The following is a 21,516-nucleotide window of genomic DNA, read 5'->3' on the forward strand; positions in this document are numbered from 1 at the left end:
AGGGATAGAACAAGTGAGGAAAACTGGGGCATGATCTGATAGAAGAATATTCCCAATCCTGGACGAGGTGCAGTATTGGAGTGCTTGCATATCAATGAAGATATAATCTAATCTCTGATAAGAGCGGTGCGCTGAAGAGAAATATGAGTAGTCTTTCTCATTAGCATGCATTATTCTCCAGACGTCTATCAGGCCCTGTTGAGCAAGTGCTTTCTGCATCTTACTAAGCAATATTTTTGACATGGATGAAGAGCCGGTAGAAGAGTCAAGGCTGGGAACTAGTGCGACATTAAAGTTACCGCCGAGAATAACAGTGCCCTCAGCAAAATTCTCAAGTTTTTTTATGTTATCTAGGAACCATGTAGTTTGTGCAGTGTTAGGTATGTATATATTACAGAAAGTGAATAATTAGGGACCAATCAATCCCTTCACAAATACATATCTCCCGTCCGTGTCCGCCAAAGTGTCTTGAAGAATAAACTGAGTGTTTTTATGGATAGCAATGCTGACTCCTTTGACGGCAGCGGACGGGGAAGTGCTATGAAACCATTGGCTATACAGTAAATGAGATAGCTTAGGGATGTGGTTTGAGCGAAAATGGGTTTCCTGTAACAGGGCCACCTGTACTCTCATTTTATGCAAATAATGACATACTTGGCTCCTTTTAGAGGGTGCATTTAATCCTCTAACATTGTACGTGCATATCTGTAAGCTAGCCATACACATTTATCTGTAGGTCATGATCTTTCAACCCTACCTTAGTCCAGTACCGAAAATGCGTGCAACAATAGGAGGGGGGGGGGGGGGGGGGAGGAAAAGAGGAGGGTAAATGAGGTAGGACCTATAAAAAAAAAGGAAAAAAGGTAGTAACAGTTAGGCCTCCTGCACACGACCGTTGTGTGCACCCGTGGCCGTTGTGTCGTTTTCCGCTTTTTTTCGCGGACCCATTGACTTTCAATGGGTCCGTGGAAAAATCGGAAAATGCACCGTTTTGCAGCCGCATCCGTGATCTTTTTTTCCTGGCCGTGAAAAAAATAGGACCTGTCCTATTTTTTTCACGGCCAACGGTTCACGGACCCATTCAAGTCAATGGGTCCGTGAAAGAACACGGATGCACACAAGATTGGCATCCGTGTCCGTGATCCGTGGCCGTAGGTTAGTTTTTATACAGACGGATCCGAAGATCCGTCTGTATAAAAGCTTTTTCAAAGCTGAGTTTTCACTTCGTGAAAACTCAGAACCGACAGTATATTCTAACACAGAAGCGTTCCCATGGTGATGGGGACGCTTCTAGTTAGAATACACTACAAACTGTGTACAAGACTGCCCCCTGCTGCCTGGCAGCACCCGATCTCTTACAGGGGGCCGTGATCAGCACAATTAACCCCTTCAGGTGCGGCACCTGAAGGGGTTAATTGTGCTGATCACGGCCCCCTGTAAGAGATCAGGGCTGCCAGGCAGCAGGGGGCAGACCCTCCCCCCCCTCCCCAGTTTAAATATCATTGGTGGCCAGTGCGGCCCCCCCCCTCCCTCTATTGTAATTATTCGTTGGTGGCACAGTGTGCGCCCCCCCCCTCCCTCTATTGTAATAATTCGTTGGTGGCACAGTGTGCGCCCCCCCCCCTCCCTCCCTCTATTGTAATAATTAGTTGGTGGCACAGTGTGCGCCCCCCATCGGCCCCCCCCTCCCTCTATAGCATTAACAACATTGGTGGCCAGTGTGCGGCCTCCCATCCCCCCCCCCCCCATCATTGGTGGCAGCGGAGTTCCGATCGGAGTCCCAGTTTAATCGCTGGGGCTCCGATCGGTAACCATGGCAACCAGGACGCTGGTTGCCATGGTTACTTAGCAATAGTACAATAGTAGAAGATTCATACTTACCGGCTGCTGCGATGTTCGTGTCCGGCCGGGAGCTCCACCTACTGGTAAGTGTCATTGCTAAATGAACTGTCACTTACCAGTAGGAGGAGCTCCCGGCCGGAAGCAGACATCGCAGCTCCCAGGTAAGTATGAATCTTTTACTATTGTACTATTGCTAGTAACCCGCCACCAACAATGAAACGGGGGGGGGGGGGGGGTAGATGGGAGGCCGCACACTGGCCACCAATGTTGTTAATGCTATAGAGGGAGGGGGGCCAATGGGGGGCGCACACTGTGCCACCAACGATTACAATAGAGGGAGGAAGGGGGGGGGGCGCACTGGCCACCAATGATATTCAAACTGGGGAGGGGGGGGGGGGGGGGGGGTCTGCCCCCTGCTGCCTGGCAGCCCTGATCTCTTACAGGGGGATATGATAGCACAATTAACCCCTTCAGGTGCGGCACCTGAAGGGTTAATTGTGCTGATCACAGCCCCCTGTAAGAGATCGGATGCTGCTAGGCAGCAGGGGGCAGTCATGTACACAGTTTGTAGTATATTCTAACTAGAAGCGTCCCCATCACCATGGGAACGCCTCTGTGTTAGAATATACTGTCGGAAATGAGGTTTCACGATCTAACTCATATCCGACAGTATATTCTAACATAGAGGCGTTCCCATGGAATGGGGACGCTTCAAGTTAAAATATAGCATCGGATTGGAGAAAACTCCGATCCGATGGTATAAAAGGGACTCCAGACTTTACATTGAAAGTCAATGGGGACGGATCCGTTTGAAATGGCACCATATTGTGTCAACGTCAAACGGATCCGTCCCCATTGACTTGCATTGTAATTCAGGACGGATCCGTTTGGCTCTGCACGGCCAGGCGGACACCAAAACGACTTTTTTTTCATGTCCGTGGATCCTCCAAAAATCAAGGAAGACCCACGGACGAAAAAACGGTCACGGATCACGGAAAAACGGGACCCGTTTTTGCGGACCGCAAAAAAATACGTTCGTGTGCAGGAGGCCTTAGTCAGACTCTTTTTATATTTGAAAGAAGAAAATACTTTTTTCATTATTTTTCACTTTTTCAAAAAATGGCAACAGCAGGAAGTTCAGTCTACACTGAGGAGGAGGTGACTAGGATCCTGGGGGAGAGCCGGAGAAGATTCTTTTTTGAATAAACCCACAGCTGATCTAATTAAACGCAAATTAGAACAGGAGAAAAAGGTACGGATTTCCCATGAACTCCATCAATCTACCTTACGGGAGTACTATAGAGCGGGGAGGATCCCGAGGGGTCTTCGCTCTCATCTGAGACCAATTCTGCTTCCGAATAATAGGGAATTTTGCGCAAAATTCGAGTCAATATCGAATCGTTATTCCATGGACATTATGCTTTTAAATATGGAGTATTTGCAACTTGAGTTGGAATCTAATCAGACACGTATCAAGGCATTAGAGAATCAACTAAGCACTTTATTATCAGCAACTGAAATATTAGCAATTAAAACCAAACTGGATACTGATTTAAATAAATACCAAAATAATATTGAGATCACCAAGAGGCAAAAATGACACCGAGATCTCGATGACTACACTCGAGGTGAAGTATATCGAAAGCAGACCATGGGACGACAAAGGAACCAAAACACACAATTTAAAGGGAAACCACGTCGCAAACCCTATGATGGAAGAATTGATAGAGACGCAACCACCCCGGAATCATCTGAGGACTACAGTGATGACCCTCTTTTTTTAGGTCAAGGGCTCGACCAAAGAAAACGAGACAACAAAGGAGGGGAGGATCTAAACACAGGTGATGGAGGAAATACTGTGATAACCAGGTCAAAAAAAACACCGATGGGCCAGAATCAGAGAGGACATTTGGACAAAACGAGAGATCAAGCTATGAACAGACTGAAATAGATAGTCTAGTGGTAAATATCTCATAATTTTCCTTTTCAGAGTCGGAATTGACATTATTGAATAAGGGTTTATCTTATTGCCCTACTATTTTTATTGACTGGTTTGAATATGAAGTGGATTTGTACCTTTTCTTTAGACGTTTAAAGCTTAAAGGTTTTTTTTCAGGGAAAGGGGATGACACCACCAAAAGGGAGGAGGAGGGTGTGCATAATACCATGACCCTTAAAAAATATAACCTTTCACTTAAAAGTAAGTTTCAACCACCGCCAAATATTAATGTCATTGAGGCATATATTACATTGGTACAGAAAGATATGCAGAAACTAAGGGAACGGTCACAAATTAAATTCAGATCTAACCTCACCAAAACAGAGAAAAATATACTAACTAAACTGAGCAATAGAGATGAAATTACCATCAAGCCAGCTGACAAAGGCGGAGCGATTGTCATTATGGACACTGTAAAATACGAATGTGAGATAAAAAGACAGCTCAATGATACTTCGGTCTACCGTCCAATTGATCATGACCCAAAGTTTGAGATCTCTCGTAAAGATCAAACTTTTGGTAGATGACGCGTACACAGAGGATATCATTGATTGCTCACTACATGATTACTTGATAGTTACACATCCTGTCACCCCGGTACTGTATACCCTACCCAAGATACATAAGAACAGAGTTGATCCGCCAGGGCGCCCTATAGTGTCCGGCATCAACTCTGTTCTTTCACGACCAGCTATGTTCTTGGATGGGGTGCTTCAAACATATGTAACAAGAGCATTGTCCTATGTAAAAGATACCACCCACTTTTTGTGTAAATTGAAAGAACTAAGAGTTGAACCTGCAGATAGGCTAGTCTCGTTTGACGTGGTCAGTCTATACACTAGTATTGACCATGACAAAGGTTTGGAGGCAGTCAGGCATGTCTTGAATGACTCAGAGTATACACCAGAAATGGTGAATTTTATTCTGACGTTATTGGAGATTATACTGACCTGCAATTATTTTAAGTTTAAGGACCAGTTCTTTTTACAAACTAGGGGGACCGCAATGGGGTCTAACGCTGCACCAGTTTACGCCAACATCTATATGTCCTATATAGAGAGTCAGTTTGTGTATCCATCCAGCTCCTTCAAATTTGTGAGGGGCTGGATGAGATACATTGACGATATCTTTTGTAAATGGACAGGCACAGAACTGGAATTACATACATTCAATGAGTACCTAAATAACATCCATCCAGCTTTAAAATTCACGAGAGTCAGTTCTATGACCGAGCTACAATTCCTGGACACATTGGTATGTGTCCAGAATGGGAAATTGGGCACGGACATACATGTGAAGAACACTGACAAAAACAACATCCTACAATACGACACGAGATATGATAAAATCATTGCCGTACAGTCAATTTCTACGGGTTTGTAGAATTGTCAGTGACGAGGAAAAAGTGGAGACAAGATTGTGGGAAATGAATAAAAAATTTGTGAATGGGGGATACCCTAAACAACTGACGAATAAACATCAAGACAGGGCTCACAAAATGGAAAGGGATAAATTGCTTGAGAAGAACACAGACAAATCGAGTGTTCAAAATAGGATCCCTTTTGTTTCCAGATATACAATGTTGAGCAGACAGATAGCTACGGTGATCAGAAAGAACTGGACACTTCTCACACAAGCATTTCCAGATACCCCAGAGTTTAAAAATCCACCTCTATTCTCATATAGAAGAGGTCCTAATGTGAGGGACAGGTTGGTACATGCTAATAAACCTCCAAACATACAAACACAGAAACAAATAGGATGTTACCCCTGTTTAGGATGTTGCCACTGTAATAACATGATAAAAGGAAAAACATTTGCACATCCTCATACGGGAAAAAAATATAAAATCAGACAGTTTTATACCTGTAGCTCATCCTATGTCATTTACACCCTTCAATGTCCGTGTGGGCTCCTCTATGTGGGAGAGACCACACAGGAGATAAAAAAGAGGATCACACAACATAAGTCCAAGATTCGAAAAAAAGCTTTGGATCTCCCAGTACCAGATCATTTTGACAAATTGGGACATAATTTATCCCAACTCCGATTTTAGGTTATAGATGGGATATCACCATTACGGAGGGGGGGAGATCGGGAGACCCTCCTTAAACAATTAGAGCTAAAATGGATTCATAGGCTCGATACACGTGAACCTAGGGGACTCAATAGAGATTTTAATCTGGGGGTCTTCCTATAAGGGATTCGATGTGTCTCTTCCTCTCAGATGTAGACTGGATCTTTATTTATTATTTTGTGTAACTTAAGATTGTGCCCAACTTAGTTGTGATGATTTTAATTAATTTTTTGAGTTGTTCACCAACACTAATACCTTATTGTCTCTCTTCAGGGATGTCCTCACCGGGGTTTCTCCTTGGTCCGCAATTTTCAACCTCGATGTCCCCAATGTCATACAGTCGTCTGTCCAGCTTTTATGGTTACCGGGCTTGGCCAGAGGGGGGTGAGTCCTATCCTTGGTCCTCTACCTCTAAAAAAAGAAAAAATAGTGTATGGGTGGACGGACGTGGAGTGCCACGGGGGCTATTGTCACTAAACATGACTGGCCCTTGCGACACTCTGAACGACCGAAAACCCCCCAGATAGGAGGCATCTGCCCCATCTTGTGATATAGATGGGGTAGTATGTTTGAGTTATAGAAGGGGTAGTATGTTTGAGATATGGTATCTTCAGAGGGGTGTATGGCTGAAGGAGAACGGCGATCACTCTGGAAGAACCATGTTGAATAGTTAGGGAATATGGGGATTTTGAACTATGTCAAGAAATTACCCCAAGTGTGATGTTGGAGGTGTTTTGACTTAAGGAGGGGGGACTTTCACCCATTGGGACATGCCCGGGAACCGAGTGAATAGTGACAGGGGGAGGAGTCGGGTGACGCGTGCGTCACATGATTTATTGTGTGGACGACCGCGTCTCCATGACGATACCCACTTCATCGATGAGGGACGAGTTGGACGCACTGCAGTGCCGTGGAACGGAATCTGCTCCCACGCCACTGACAACAGGTGACGTCATTTGGGGAATTTTCCGCATTTGCTGATGACGGAGGGGGACGGATGCGCACTATAGTTTCCGGGACGCCGAGCGTGGTACGTCCTGGAAGATCTTGCGGAGAGGGAATGAGGCCCCGTGGATACCATCCCTATAGAAGAGGTAACTTACAGGATTGCACACTGCACCGGAAAGCTGTTTATTAATGATTATGTATAAGTGACGTACTACTATGTATTAATGAGGATGTATCGATTCACCTGGGGGAGGGCTAACCCCATTTATTAGGCACTATATAAGACACATGTTATGTATTCACTGCATTGCTTGAAAAAGACCGAGGACGGTCGAAACGTCGCATCACCTTGCTGTTCTTATGGAATAAACTTACACCATATTTTCTACAATTGACGAGTGCTGCAGATTTTTTGTATTTTCATTGACGTTGGGATCATCAGCCAGGATCCCCATCTGCCTGCACCATCACTACCTCAGTCAAGGTATTATCTATGGTTTTCCCAATTGTTATTTGGATATAGTAGTGCTGCCGGATCTCTCTATATAATAACTGATAAGTTTGTGACCATAAACCACACACACACATGAAGGGTAGAGGTAACAGAAAGAGAGGACAACAACAGGGAGCAACACAGGACACAGAAACACAGAGAAACAAAGAAAGGAAGCACACCCCAGGAGAAAATACCAATGATGAGAACAGACCTTAGTGCTGACTTCCCTTAGACTCTGCATATCAAATGGACTCTCGGGATACGTATAATTTTATTATATGTAGTACTGATTGATTGAATTAATTACCTTATATTTAGGAAAATCCCTGCCTTATTGCGGATGTGTAATGTTAGATGTACTACATCAATATTATCACTATTCAGTAAAGATGCATATTACTGAATAAAATATCTAATATTGATATCAAGAGAATCTCTCTGATTGGAATATTTCAATTCTATAGACTGTATCAGGCTTGATAATTTATAATTTGTTTAGCAATACTACCCGATATCCAAGATTGGTTATAGTTCGAGCAGAGCAAGGGTTCATATCTACCCTAATCATTGTTGAGTTTACTGCATATTATTATCTGATAAATTTATCCTAATTGTCGTCGAGACGCTTGTATTACATTTTTATGTTTGAGAGGTGTTATGGAACGCTGGTAGTCATATTAGAGCCATCTAGTGGCGAATTTTGGGTACTCCATATCACTGTGTGTTATTGCATATTATTGAGTTTCACATTCATTAAGCTTTGATTGCATTTTAAATTATTGTATAATAAATCATTTATATTTTTGCATAGACGCTTGTACCTTATTTTACTGATTGCACAACATAATTAATTTAACAATGATCTCTTTTTGAGGTGTCTTATATGTCCATCTCTAGGATCAATTCCCTTTAAAATTTTTCCTTTGATCCTATTTTTTATATAAAGCATTTGCTTTATATCCCCGACGGCTTAGGAGTCTCCCGGCTTCAGGGGACAAGCACGGAGCACATGATCAAAACCACCACAATAGAAACAAAGTTCTTTGGCACGGCAGTGATCACATTCCTGTTCAGTCGACCTGCATGGGCTCAGGAACTGCAGACAACATGGAAGGCAGAGGGTTAGGAGCTTGCTGAAAAGAAGACACCAGGTGAAAAGGTCTCCCCTCACGTGCCACTTCTCTGGCACGTTCCTGGAACCGTAAATCAAATCGAGTAGCCAGGGAGATGAGGTCATCCAAGGTGAAAGGAACATCCCGTCCGGTCAGCTCATCTTTAATTCTACCACAGATGCCCCCAAAAGGTAGCCACAAGTGCCTCATTATTCCAGGCAAGTTCAGAGGCTAGCGTACGGAACTGGACTGCATACCGGCCCACGGATTGGTTCCCTTGTCGCTACTGCAGTGGGGAAGATGTGGCTGAGGTGGTGCGTCCGGGCTCGTCGAACACCCTGCTTCTAGGAAGGCCTGTAGATTCATTATGACTGGGTCGATCTTTTCCCAGAGAGGATTTATCCAGGCCAGTGCCTCCCCAGTAAGGTGTGACATAAGAAAAGCCACTTTGGCTTGTTCCGAGGCAAATTGGTGGGGCAAGAGTTCAAAATGAAGGGTGCATTGATTTATGAACCCCAGGCACTGCTTAGGATCACTATTGAAATGTGGAGGAGCTGAGATTTGATGTCCCGATCCTGGTACATAGGAAGATGGCGGAGCAGGAGCAGAATTAACTGGGGCAGAGGAGCCAGATGACACTGGGTTAGCAGATGTCAGGTCATTTAGACACATATTCACATTACATAAATAGGACAGTATTTTATCCTGCCTCTCACGCTGTTGGGCCAACTCCTGGTGTAACTCGGGGAGACTAGGAGGGTTCGGTTCAGCGGGGTCCATGGCCTGAGCAAACTGTACCGCAAGCAGGTGTGGACCCACTGCGCCACTGACTGGCTGAACTCTGGAGGGCGTAACTAAGCAACTACCTGGTCTTTACTAGAGCCTCTGATGGTAAGGATAGGCTTGAACCGTTTGGGTAGTTGCTAGGTGTCATTCCAGAGCAGTCCCCGAGTCAGTGGCAGATGACCAGGGGGTCATATTACCCAGTGCAAGCACCAAGGGGACGTGCGTGGCCAGGAGGATCCAGGTCTGAACAGGCAGTGATCAAGAAAGGTCAGTAAGTAAAGTCCAAGGTCAGAGGCAGGTGGCAAACAAACAAAGTCCATAAACGAGATCCGAGGTCAGAGGCAGGCGGCAAACAGGCAAAGTCCATAAACCAGATCTGAGGTGAGAGGCAGGCGGTAAACAGGCCAAGTCCAGGAGTTCAATAAGCAGAGTCTGATAGACAGTGAAGTAGATAAGAGAAACACCTTTGCACATGAAGCTAGACAAGCTAGAGGCCATGAGTTGCTCAGGCATCTTCCTGTGGTAGGAAGCGCCTTGAAATACCTCCTGCAATCCAGCCATAGGCTGGTGAGACAGAAAGCGTGTATGTGCTGCTTCATAGGTCAAGAGAGACACACCTATGCAAGCTCAAACACCAGTACAAGTCTCTAGCAGGAAGGAAACTCTGGCATGGAACACAAATACCATAGTTAAGCTATCTGCTGCCCGCGCTTGTCAGCACGGCGCATGGCAACAGGGAAAGAGGGAGCCCGGCACCGTTGCCCGCAGTTAGGGGCAGCAGCGCCGGCACGGACCGCTGAGCTAACAGTCATGTGATCATATTTCTTCTTCCTCCCTCATGGTTTTGCCCACCAACACGGACATTAAAATGGCGCTGCACACCAATTTATGTAATTTGTCCAAAGCAAACTATAAAAGCTTGGTTTGTAGGACAACAATTTTTTGTGAAATTCGTAACAAATCCAGTTAGTTCAGAATTGATTCGCTTATCATTACCTAAAGGGGTTTTCCAAGAGTGATGGCCTTTAGGACAGATCATCAATATCTGATTGGTGGTGGTACGACTCCCGGCACCTCTGCCTATCAGCTGTTTGAAAATACTCTTGTGTGGCCTCGTCCCAATCAAGTGAGCAGGGTTCAATACAAAGCACAGCCGCTATACAATGGGTGGTGCTTTGCTTGGTAACTTATTGTGGCAATGTGAACATTGAGGTGTGCAGTAAAGTCCTGGGGAAGCAGGATAAAAGGGGTGTTGTGTGCACCGGGAGCGTGTCAACAAGGGGCCCGGCCTTGATGGAGTAAAAGCACTAGTTCAGGTGTCCACTAAAATAGTTGGGGGACATCATATAGATTGCATAGCTGGTTCAGCTAGTTCAGGGCGGGCTTTTACTGGGAACAGGCAATGTGTTGGGTGGGTGCCTGTTCCCCAGGTTCCAGTCCGGGACTTGAGGCATGCTCATGTCCAGGGATCCTATTTAATCCTGCTACTGGATCTTGGGTGTGTCTCACTCTAGGCAGTGTGTTATCTGGAAACAGAGGCCTGTTAAGTCTCTGCGTGTGTGGTCTCAACCGGGCTAGGCTGAGGGACCACGAGGCTAAGTGACAGCCTGTAATTTAGGGGACGCAGTGACGCCTGCGGCACAAGGTTCACAAGGCCAGAGTTGGGAGGACTGCTGGACCACAATCCCCCAAAGGGACTTGTATTTGCTACAGCCTGGAGTCTGCTTGACTATTCGGCTGAGAAAGCCGCACCTGAGACAGTGTGTGAACTGTGATGTATAGGTGAGTCAGAGAGACACGTCATATGTTTAGTTAGAGCCTAGACGGGCAAGTGTTTATTATTATTTTATGGGGCTGTCACATGCGATGAGTTGAAGCTGCGACTTCATAACCTGTTTTGCTGAAACGTCCGGAATAAAACACGAGTTTGGACATTCTACCCTTGTCTGGTGAAGTAATCTGTGATGACGACCCCCTAAAAGTAAACGATCCCTTACACTATGAACAGGTCACAAACAGCTGATCGGTGGTTGAGCTGGGTGTCAGAAACCCACAGATCAGATATTGATGTCTTATCCTGAGAGTTACATAGTTACATAGTTAACACGGTTAAAAAAAGACGTAAGTCCATCAAGTTCAACCAAGGGTTGGGTGGGGATGTGAATCCCAGAAGTAAGTGAGATTAATAAGCATTAATGTCATTTACTTTTAAGAATTCATCTACTGTAAGCCCTTACTTCCATAAGTCCATTGTTCCTGCTGTGACCACGTCCTAGGTAGACAATTCCACAGATTCACAGTTCGTGCAATAAAGAAGCTTTGACGCTTCTCGAGACTGAACTTTTTTTTCTACAGTCGAAGGCAATGCCCCCTTGTCTTTTGAGGGCATTTTACATGGAACAGTTTTTCACCTTATTTTTTGTATGGCCCATTTATATTTTTGTATAGGTTAATCATGTCCCCCCTTAGATGTCTCTTCTCAAGACTAAATAAATGTAATTATTTTATTCTTTCTTCATAACTAAATGCCCCTTATCATTTTAGTCGCTCTCCTCTAGCTCCAGAGCATCCTTTCTATGGACTGGTACCCAGAACTGAACTGCATATTTCAGATGAGGCCGCACCAACGCTTTATTAAGTGGTAGTATTACACAGAGTAGGTCATCAATATTTTCATCCTCCCAGAAAACTCCTTTAATCAATATATAATCAATGAAAGCTTAAAGTCATATAACAAAATAATAGCAAAGACAGGTGCACTATGTGGTCTTACTAAACCCTCAAACTGATTTTAAAATTGAGAGAATAGCCAACATATCCTACGGTGTAGGACATGTCTGAGCCCGAGCACCGCGCCAAGGTTTCTCAAGTAGCTTGGGAACCTAACACTCACCTACCTGTGCCATATGGGCATTACCAGGAGCCAGTGGGCAAATTACAGGAGCATGATGCCGACTCACAGACAACTCACCAGTTACCTCCAGCATGTGACCATGCTAGCAATGGGAGGAGGGAGGAGTCTGCGAGTCCCACTCAAGACTGGCTGATAAGGCCATGTCCTACACCGTAGGATATGTTGGCTAATCTCTCAATTTTTAAATCAGTTTGAGGGTTTAGTAAGACCGCAGAGTGCACCTGTCTTTGCTATTATTTTGTTATATTGCTATATTGATTATTACATCCACATAATTGCTATCTTGTGTAAGATGTATATTGTGGTACTTGTGGTTCGCTGCGGGCATCCTCCACTGTATGCATTTTTGCTGGGGATCGTCATTAGCAACGGGCCACAAGTGCAGGAATTGCTCCCCTATATATATGCACAACCACGTCATTCTTTTCAGTTTGTATTAATAAAGCTTAAAGTCCACATTTTTTATATAGTCTTTAAAAAGTTTCCTAATATTCTGATTTAGTGTGTATAACCATCAACACACTACTCCAAGCTGCTGTCAGCTCAGGGATGATGTAATTTTTCTACTTGTCTCTCCTCTCACAGTAGCAGTGTCAAAGGGAGATACAGTACCAGCAGAGAGGGGAGGAAGGGCACAATGAGAGTATAGAGTGAGACCATAGCACCTACTGCAGAATATAGAGGTGGTTAGTGGAAATCATATAAGCTGTATCAATGTAGAGAAGAAGGATTGATTTTGTAGGAGGAGGGGCAGCATCAGGGCCTGCTAAACACTTGACAAAGCGGATGTCCCCAAAAATATGACTGTTGGTGTACCATGACTAGAAAAAACTTCTCTTTCAGAGCACTGCTGAATGCATGTTCCATAAACAATAGCTCCCCAACCTTTCTAACTTTAAAGGGGTTCTCCGGGAATTAAGAAAATTAAAATTCTTACATATTACTTTATCATAAATAAATTCCTAAATACGTTTCATTAGTTACAACTAGGGTTGAGCGAAGTGGGTTCGCACTGCTCTATCAAAACACGAATCGTTCCAAAACGTAATAATATTAAGTTAATAATATGTGCTCCATACAGCCTTACAATATATTGCCTCCACTGAGGTAATCTTCTTATCATCACCAGTAACATGAGACTTGTTTACTATTGTGCGTGGAAGTTAGTTTCTGCGCATACATTAATGTTTAAAAATCCGAACTTGGGTTCGTTAATGAGCCACAAACCCAAGTTCGGGTTTGGATTTTGCAACATTAAAGTACGCACAGAAAGTAACTGTAATGTCACAGCCACGAGACTAAACAAGTCTTGTATTACTGGTGGTGATAAGAAGATTGCCTCATCAGAGCCAAGACATTGTAAGGCTGTACAGAGCGCACATTATTAACGAAGTTTTGGAATGGATCAGGTTCGGACAGAGCAGTCCGAACCCCCTTGACTCAACCCTAGTTATAATGGCTCGTTTTGTCTAGGGAGCAATCATTAGGAGAAATAAAATGGCCGCCGTCCTATTAGTGTACACAAAACCTGTCCTAACCACACAGGAGGATGTTACTTCATAACACTGAGCTAAAGAGCTATTCTCCTCTCTGCTCTGCTTCAGGGATTATGATCCTGAATACAGATGATGAGAACTTAAACTGAATCTCTGTGGGAATGGAGTCCATAAGGAGACATGAAGTACAGAGAGGACGCACAGGACAGACACTGGTAATGTGGGGCTGTGGTAATCGAGACTGCGTACAAGTGCTGCTGCTCAGTAGTCACACCCCTACCCTCCTCTCCATACTTCATGTCTCCTCCTGAACTCCATGCCTAAAGAGAATCAGCTGTAGATCTTATCAGCTGTATTCAGGATCATAATCTTTGACAAGTAGGAGAGGAGGATGAGGCAGCCCTTTACCTCAGTGTTTTGAAGTAACTTGTCCTGCTGTGTGATAAGGACAGGTTTTGTGTGCACGAAAAGGACGACGTCCATTTTATTTCTCCTATTGATTTCTCCCTAGACAAAACGAGCCTTTATAACTAATGAAGGGTATTTTGGAATATATTTATAATAAAGTAATATTTACCAGTATTTTTCGCTTTATAAGACGCACCACAGGTTTAAGAGGAGGAAAATAAGAAAAAAATATTTTTCATCAGACCTCATATTAGATCCTCAGATCAGACCCCCATAAATATCAGGACATCAGATCAGACCCCCATAAATATCAGGACATCAGATCAGCCCCCCATATCAGGACATCACATCTGACGCCCTTATCAGGACAACACATCAGCCCTTCATGTCAGAACCCCATCAGACCTTATATCAGCCCATAGTGAAACCCCCATCAGACTTTTCATTAGCCCACATAGTGAGACCCCCATCAGACCTTATATCTGCCCATAGTGAGACCTCCATCAGACCTAATATCAGCCCACATAGTGAGACCCCCATCAGACCTCAAATTAGATTAAAATAAAAACCATCTCTTACCTGTCCTGCGCCGCGGCTCCTCTCCACCTCTGGCAGAAGTCGCGCTCCTCTGTCTTCCCGGCCGGCGCTGCTCTGTCACCTGACTGCATGCAGCGTCAGGTCATAGTGCGCATACTACGTCGTGCACTATGTGCAGCGCCGGCCGGGAAGATAGGGGAGAAATGAAGACCGGGAGGGTGAGGATTACAAGCGCTTGCAGCACTTCACTCCCTACTGCCGGCACCAAAAGCATACTAGTGAGCGCTTCCATAATGGAAGCGCTCACTAGTATTCGCTTTAAAAGACGCACGACCATTTCCCCCCACTTTTTTGGGGGGGGGGAAGGTGCGTCTTATAAAGCGAAAAATACGGTAAGTATTTTCAGTAATTTTATTTTCTTAATTCCTGGAGAACACCCTAGCCAAGCCATCCGTTATCCTTGACTGTGTAATTGGAGTGAAATTGCAGCCTGATACTACAGATTTTGTGGTGTTCACATTCTTTTATACATAAGTACATCCATTCATTCTTGTTTTGGGGGTGAAATTGCACCCTGAAACTAATGCTATTTTACACTTACAGTTACTGTTACAGTACAGTATGTTCGACAGACAGGTGCTAGGCCTTTCTAAGGGAATGGGCAGTGGTCAAAATGTTTCCAGAGCTGGCAGAAGTAGCAGCTGAAGAAGGGGGGTGGTAGCAGCAGTTGCAGCAACAGGCCAGAGCTGCTAGTGTCATCCAGCGGTCGTGTTTTGACCAGCAACCAAGCTGTCCTTGAATGTTTGACTCGGTCTTCAATATCATCTCAAGTGACATCAGAAACCCCCAGCCAGGAGTTGGTGGGTTCCTCTGACACACACGCTTAGTTGGCATGGCCCGGAAACATGTTCTCTGCCCCCACCTGTCCTGAACCTGCCTCTTTCATTTTCTGTTCCTTCTGCTTGGAAATTATTGTGTGCTGTCGGCTCTGCTCTGCTTTTTAGGGAGAATGAGCTTATTGAGGACAGTCAGCAGCTACTGCCCAACCAAGATTTGGAGGAGAGATCCACTGCTTCCTCTGGTAGGAGGGCAAGTAGTGACAATGAGAATCGCGTTGGAGCAGGTGTTTGCGAGCGGTCAGGCACACTGCCCTGAGACTGGTGAGGTTGACATCACTGACGGGCAGACAGTAGTGGATGATGATGTAGCCGATTGCAAGTGGTAGCCGGGTGAAGAGGGGGCTTTATCATCATCAGGGAATGAGGGTGGCAGCTTGCGCGTGAGGCAGTGGCTTAGCCAGCAGGGTGCTAGCATAGCCGGGAGTCAGGAGGTTGGCAGCAGTGTAAGATCTACACCCAAACGTGTCCAGGCTAGACCGTCTGCTACTCAGGAGCCTACCCGTCTGAAAATAACTAGCAGTGCACGGGTTCACGGAGGCAGCGGCAGTAGGCAGTCAGCACGGAGTGGTGGGGGGAAAATGCCATACTCGCTGGTGTGTTTTTTCCCCCCATCAAATCACAGGAGGACATCAGCAAGGCAGTTTGTAGAATCTGTGGGCAGAAGGTGAAGTGGGGCCAGGTTGTTGGCACCACAGCCCTGCATCAACACATGCAGCATCACCATAAAGTGGCCTGGGAAAACCGTGGCGCTAATGTAGTACTACAGCCTGACGCAGCAAACGCTGCATCTCCCAGTGGCTTGCACCCCTTCTCCAGCAGTTAGGGAGTTAGGGCTCCACCACCTCAGAATAAAGGAGCTGTATTTCCTTCCTATTATCTACTGGTCCTTAAGCTCCTACTCCTCCTCGTCATGTGTTTCACCAGCAAACGATCACCGAGGCGATTGCAAAAAGACAACAGTATATGTGCAATCCAACAGCGAAGAAGCTGAACGTGCTATTGGCTAAGTTGCTGGGACTACAGTCCCTCCCTTTCCATGTGGTGGACTGTGCACCTTTCAGAGAACTGATGGCTTCTGCCGAGCCAAGGTGGAGAGTCTCAAGCCATCATTACTTCTCCAAAAAGGCTGTACCAGCCCTGCACATGTATGTTGAACAGCAGGTGGGCCAGTCCTTGAGCCTGTCGGTGTCTGCTAAAATTCACGGCAGCGCCAACGTGTGGAGATGTATCTACGGTAAAGGACAATATATGTATTTTACGGCCCACTTGGTAAATGTAGTTCCTGCTCAGCCACACCAACAACTTGGCCAGGTGATGGCACTGCAGCCTCCATGTTCTCAAGCTGTGAGTCCTGCGCCAATGTCCTCCTCTGCCTCCTCATCCTGAGCCTCCACTGCAGGCACAATTCAGAGTGCTCCTCCAGCATACCACCTATGCAGTGTCACGCTGTTCGGCACTTGGTTTGCCTGGGCGAATGGAGTGACACCTGGGAGGAAGTACTCACCAACTGAAAATTGTAACCAGGGTCACAGACAACGGGGAGAACATCATGTCGGTGCTGCGTCAAGGAGGGCTGACCCATGCGCCCTGCATGGCGCATGTCTTTAATCTGGTTTTAAAGTGGTTCTTGAATTCTTCAACCCAACTGCAAGACATCCTGAAAATGCCCAGGAAACTGTGCATACACTTTAGCCACTCTTACACTGCAACCCCCCCCCCCCCCCCCCTTAAGCTGAAAAGGCAGAATAACGTTCCATAGCATCGCCTGATATACAACATCTCCACCTGTTGGAACTCCACCCTCCACATGTTTGACCAACTATATGAGCAGAGGAAGGCCGTAAACAATTTCTTGATGATGCAGGCGGTGTCACTTCCCTGTGTCACTCCGACATTAGCCAGTTGCAGCTCATGCGTGACACCTGACGTTTGTGTAACACCCCAGAGTTGTGTTACGACACTCCTCTACCCCACTACTATCTGTTAAGAGCCTTTACCTTGTCATCTAATATGATTTTACATTATATCATTCACAAATGTGCATAAACCATGTTAAATACAATTATTGTTGTAGGGACGACAGCATTCCCTGAGAATATATCGAGTAAAGTCCAGAGACCCAGGAGAAGTCATATTCCTCCTCAGCTAGTCAGTCCCAATAAAGCAGAAGATAGAAGTGCAGAAGCCAAATTCCTGCCACAGTTTCAGAGCTACTAAGCAGATGTTCTTTCCTGCAAGCTCCAGATGTATAGAGCAGAAGATTCATTCCAGCCAACCATTGCCAAAGCCTGCTGGGACCTGAGACCAAAGCTGTACATTGCTTGGATGAAAGTTATCTTCAGTAAAGCCAAGTTTGAATTTCACCTAAAGGTCTGGACATCAATTTCTGCTGCAAAATCCCTCTATTACTCCTACTATCACTACACTCAATTTATTGCAAGTGAGCCAGGAGTCCAGCCGTACCCAGGTAGGTGACACAGTTGACACCATTATCATCACCATACAGAGACATTATAGGCAATCACACCACTCTGGCATTCCTAACCTGGGTCGTGAGTTATAACATCTTGGAAGGGCCCTGTGATAGTACCCTGCGCACGCTGCAATTGGCATCACTAACAACTACCAAACATAGACTATCATCTACACCTGACCCAGTCATTGCATAATTTGGCATCAGTGTGTATACCCCGTATCCTGCTCTATTGCATTTTCTCTGGCCCTTTGAGGAGGCCACTTTATTTGTCAGTCGCCAGGACTATGGGATGAATGACAGCATTCAACTCCTTCACGTCCTGGAGCAGATGCTGATAAATCTGGCTGGCCAGAGGACAGGAGACGTGGCATCTACATCTCACGGCTACCTGGGCCCTGTGGGGGCTGAGGAGGAGGAGGACATTCACGCGCAAGCATTGTATACAGAAATGGGTGGTTTTTCTGCACAAATGACAGGAGAGGAGCATGAGGACCTAGAGGGCTATGAGGAAGACCAGGCAAATGACCCTGACACACTGTAGTAATGTGCAGTGGAGATGGAGGCAGGGAGTCCCTCCGAGTCCCATGCTCAAATGGCTAGATGCATGCTGAGTTGCTTGCGTAGTGATAGCCGTATTATCACGATTCGGCAGAGGGATGACTACTGGCTCTCCACCATGTTAGACCCTTGCTACTGCTTCAAAATGGGGGTGTAACGGGGTTCCGAAGGTGCACTCGGTCCCCCATTGCCCGCAGAACTGTTGCTTAGCTTTGGGAATGAGGATCTGTGTTTGACCTCATTCCCAGGGCGGCTTTACTGCTGGGTGGCTCCCTGCTCCTAAGTCTGCCTTGAGCGCCGAGCTGATCACTCGGTGCTCAACTGGTTGGTCTGTCGGTCATGTGACGCTGGCCACGTCACATGATCCTCACTCCCCACTATAAATACAGGCAGCCTGCTAGCCACAGGTTGCCTGTTCATTTCTAGGTTCCTGGCTATTTGTTGGACTACTGAATACTCACCTGATTCCGTTTCCTGACGATCCTTTGCCTGCTCCTCCTGTACTGCGCATCCGTCCTGGTATTGTGACCTCGGCTCCCACCTGACTACTCTCTTAGGACTCCTCTTGTACTTCTCTACTCTCCTGGTATTTGACCCCGGCTTCTCCTGACCATTCTTTGCTTAACCCTTTGTACTGCGTCGCTCTCTTGGATCTGACCCGGTCCGTTCATGTTCCGTATTTTGTCTTGTCTGTCTTCCCTGCACGTATCCTAAGTTAGGGACTGTCGTCCAGTTGTCCCCTGTCATCAGGACTCGTGAGGCAAGTAGGCAGGGCCAGGGGTGAGGGTGGAGCGCAGTGGTCACTATCCTTCCCCCTGTGTGTGTGTGGACGTGACCGTTACAGGGGGCCTTTTTTCCACCCGCTGAGAGGGATGATAAACTCAACTATCGAGACATCTTATATAGACAGTTGGCAGTGCCTATGTACGCCGCCGCCCATCCTCACAAAGGTCTGACTGGGGGGGCCTCTGCGCTCACACTCCACTGCCATGACTACTGGAGGGGGTTGGGGGTGACAGGAGCAGCATCAGCTCTATCAGCATCAACTTAAGTTTGGAGTCTCTAATGAGCACTTATCTTCACCCGCCTACTGAAGAAACTACCCACCAGCAGCAGCAAGACATGGAGCAGAATCTGAACCAGCAGGTGGTGGCATACTTTGACTGCACCCTGCCACCCTACATCTAAGATCCCCTGGACTACTGGGCAGCCAAACTTAATTTGTGAACTGCAGAGAAAAAAAAAGGGGGTCAGTCAGCACATCCCAAAGCACAGGGGCACGTTGCTATGGCTGAGAACAAGACTGTTAAACAAAACAAGTAATGCAACAGCTCACTGCAAACCAAATAAAGTACAAAATTGCATCATAATTGCAAATGCTGAACTAATAAGTTAGAGATACTTGGCAAATAGTTTTGTACAAAATAATTTGAGCCCGTCTGCCGCACGTCAAGGCAATCTCTAGTTAGACGGGTTCCTAACACTAAATATACCTGTTATGTGCCATAGCGGCTATCATATAATTCAGAAAGTGCAGGTTCCACTTACATGCTGGATCCGCCTGAATTTCTGTCATTTTCGGTGCCAAAATGGCCTCCATTATATCCAGGGAAAGCAGTTACCAGCATGCACGCCGGGCCCACTCCACACCACCCCTGGCGCCACATGGTCACCAAGGACTGCAATGAGAGTCCACACACTATCTCTCTCCTGGTGGCAGATGGCTTCAGTGAGTGAGGGGGAGCAGGCCAAGCTATATACTAACACTAATTAAAATCAACCTGTGGGACAGACAAGCTGGTCAGGAGTGCTTGACTGGGGAGGCAGCCACACCTCCAGCACGAACTGCAGAGAAAAAAAAAGGGGGTCAGTCAGCACATCCCAAAGCACAGGGGCACGTTGCTATGGCTGAGAACAAGACTGTTAAACAAAACAAGCAATGCAACAGCTCACTGCAAACCAAATAAAGTACAAAATTGCATCATAATTGCAAATGCTGAACTAATAAGTTAGAGATACTTGGCAAATCGCTTTGTACAAAATTATTTGAGCCCGTCTGCCACACGTCAAGGCAATCTCTAGTTAGACGGGTTCCTAACACTAAATATACCTGCTATGTGCCATAGCGGCTATCATATAATTCAGAAAGTGCGGTTCCACTTACATGCTGGATCCGCCTGAATTTCTGTCATTTTCGGTGCCAAAATGGCCTCCATTATATCCAGGGAAAGCAGTTACCAGCATGCACGCCGGGCCCACTCCGCACCACCCCTGGTGCCACATGGTCACCAAGGACTGCAATGAGAGTCCACACACTATCTCTCTCCTGGTGGCAGATGGCTTTAGTGAGTGAGGGGGAGCAGGCCAAGCTATATACTAACACTAATTAAAATCAACCTGTGGGACAGACGAGCTGGTCAGGAGTGCACGACTGGGGAGGCAGCCACACCTCCAGCACGAACTGCAGAGAAAAAAAAGGGGGTCAGTTTGCCCTGGCCGAGTTTGCCCTGGAAAGCTTTCCTGCCCAGCCAGTAGTGTGTCATCAGAGTGGGTTTTTAGTGCGGCGGGGGGCATAGTTACCCCAAGTACAACTTGCCTTTCCATCCAAAATGTTGAGAGACTGACCTTTGTAAAGATGAATCAGGCATGGATCTGCCAGGATTTCCACATGCCAGTGTCTGACGCATCAAAGTAGATCATTCTGGGTGCCACACCAAAACTGCAAAAAAAGACCTGTTTATTCTGTTCACCAGCCTCAGACACTATTTTGATGCTGCCACCTGCCTGATGCCACACACCTTCTGCCTCTACTGCCATCTTATCCTACTGCCATGTGCCATCTTGTGCTGTTACTGCCACTGCTGTTGACCTCCACCTCCCCACTCTGTGACTGAGCCACTGTGTCGACTCCTCATGCGGTTGTCACCCTTGCCTCTCTGTGACTGGGCCTCTATGTTTATTCCTCATG

This window comes from Bufo bufo, chromosome 1 (genome assembly GCF_905171765.1).
Source record: "Bufo bufo chromosome 1, aBufBuf1.1, whole genome shotgun sequence".
Classification (NCBI taxonomy): Eukaryota; Metazoa; Chordata; class Amphibia; order Anura; family Bufonidae; genus Bufo; species Bufo bufo.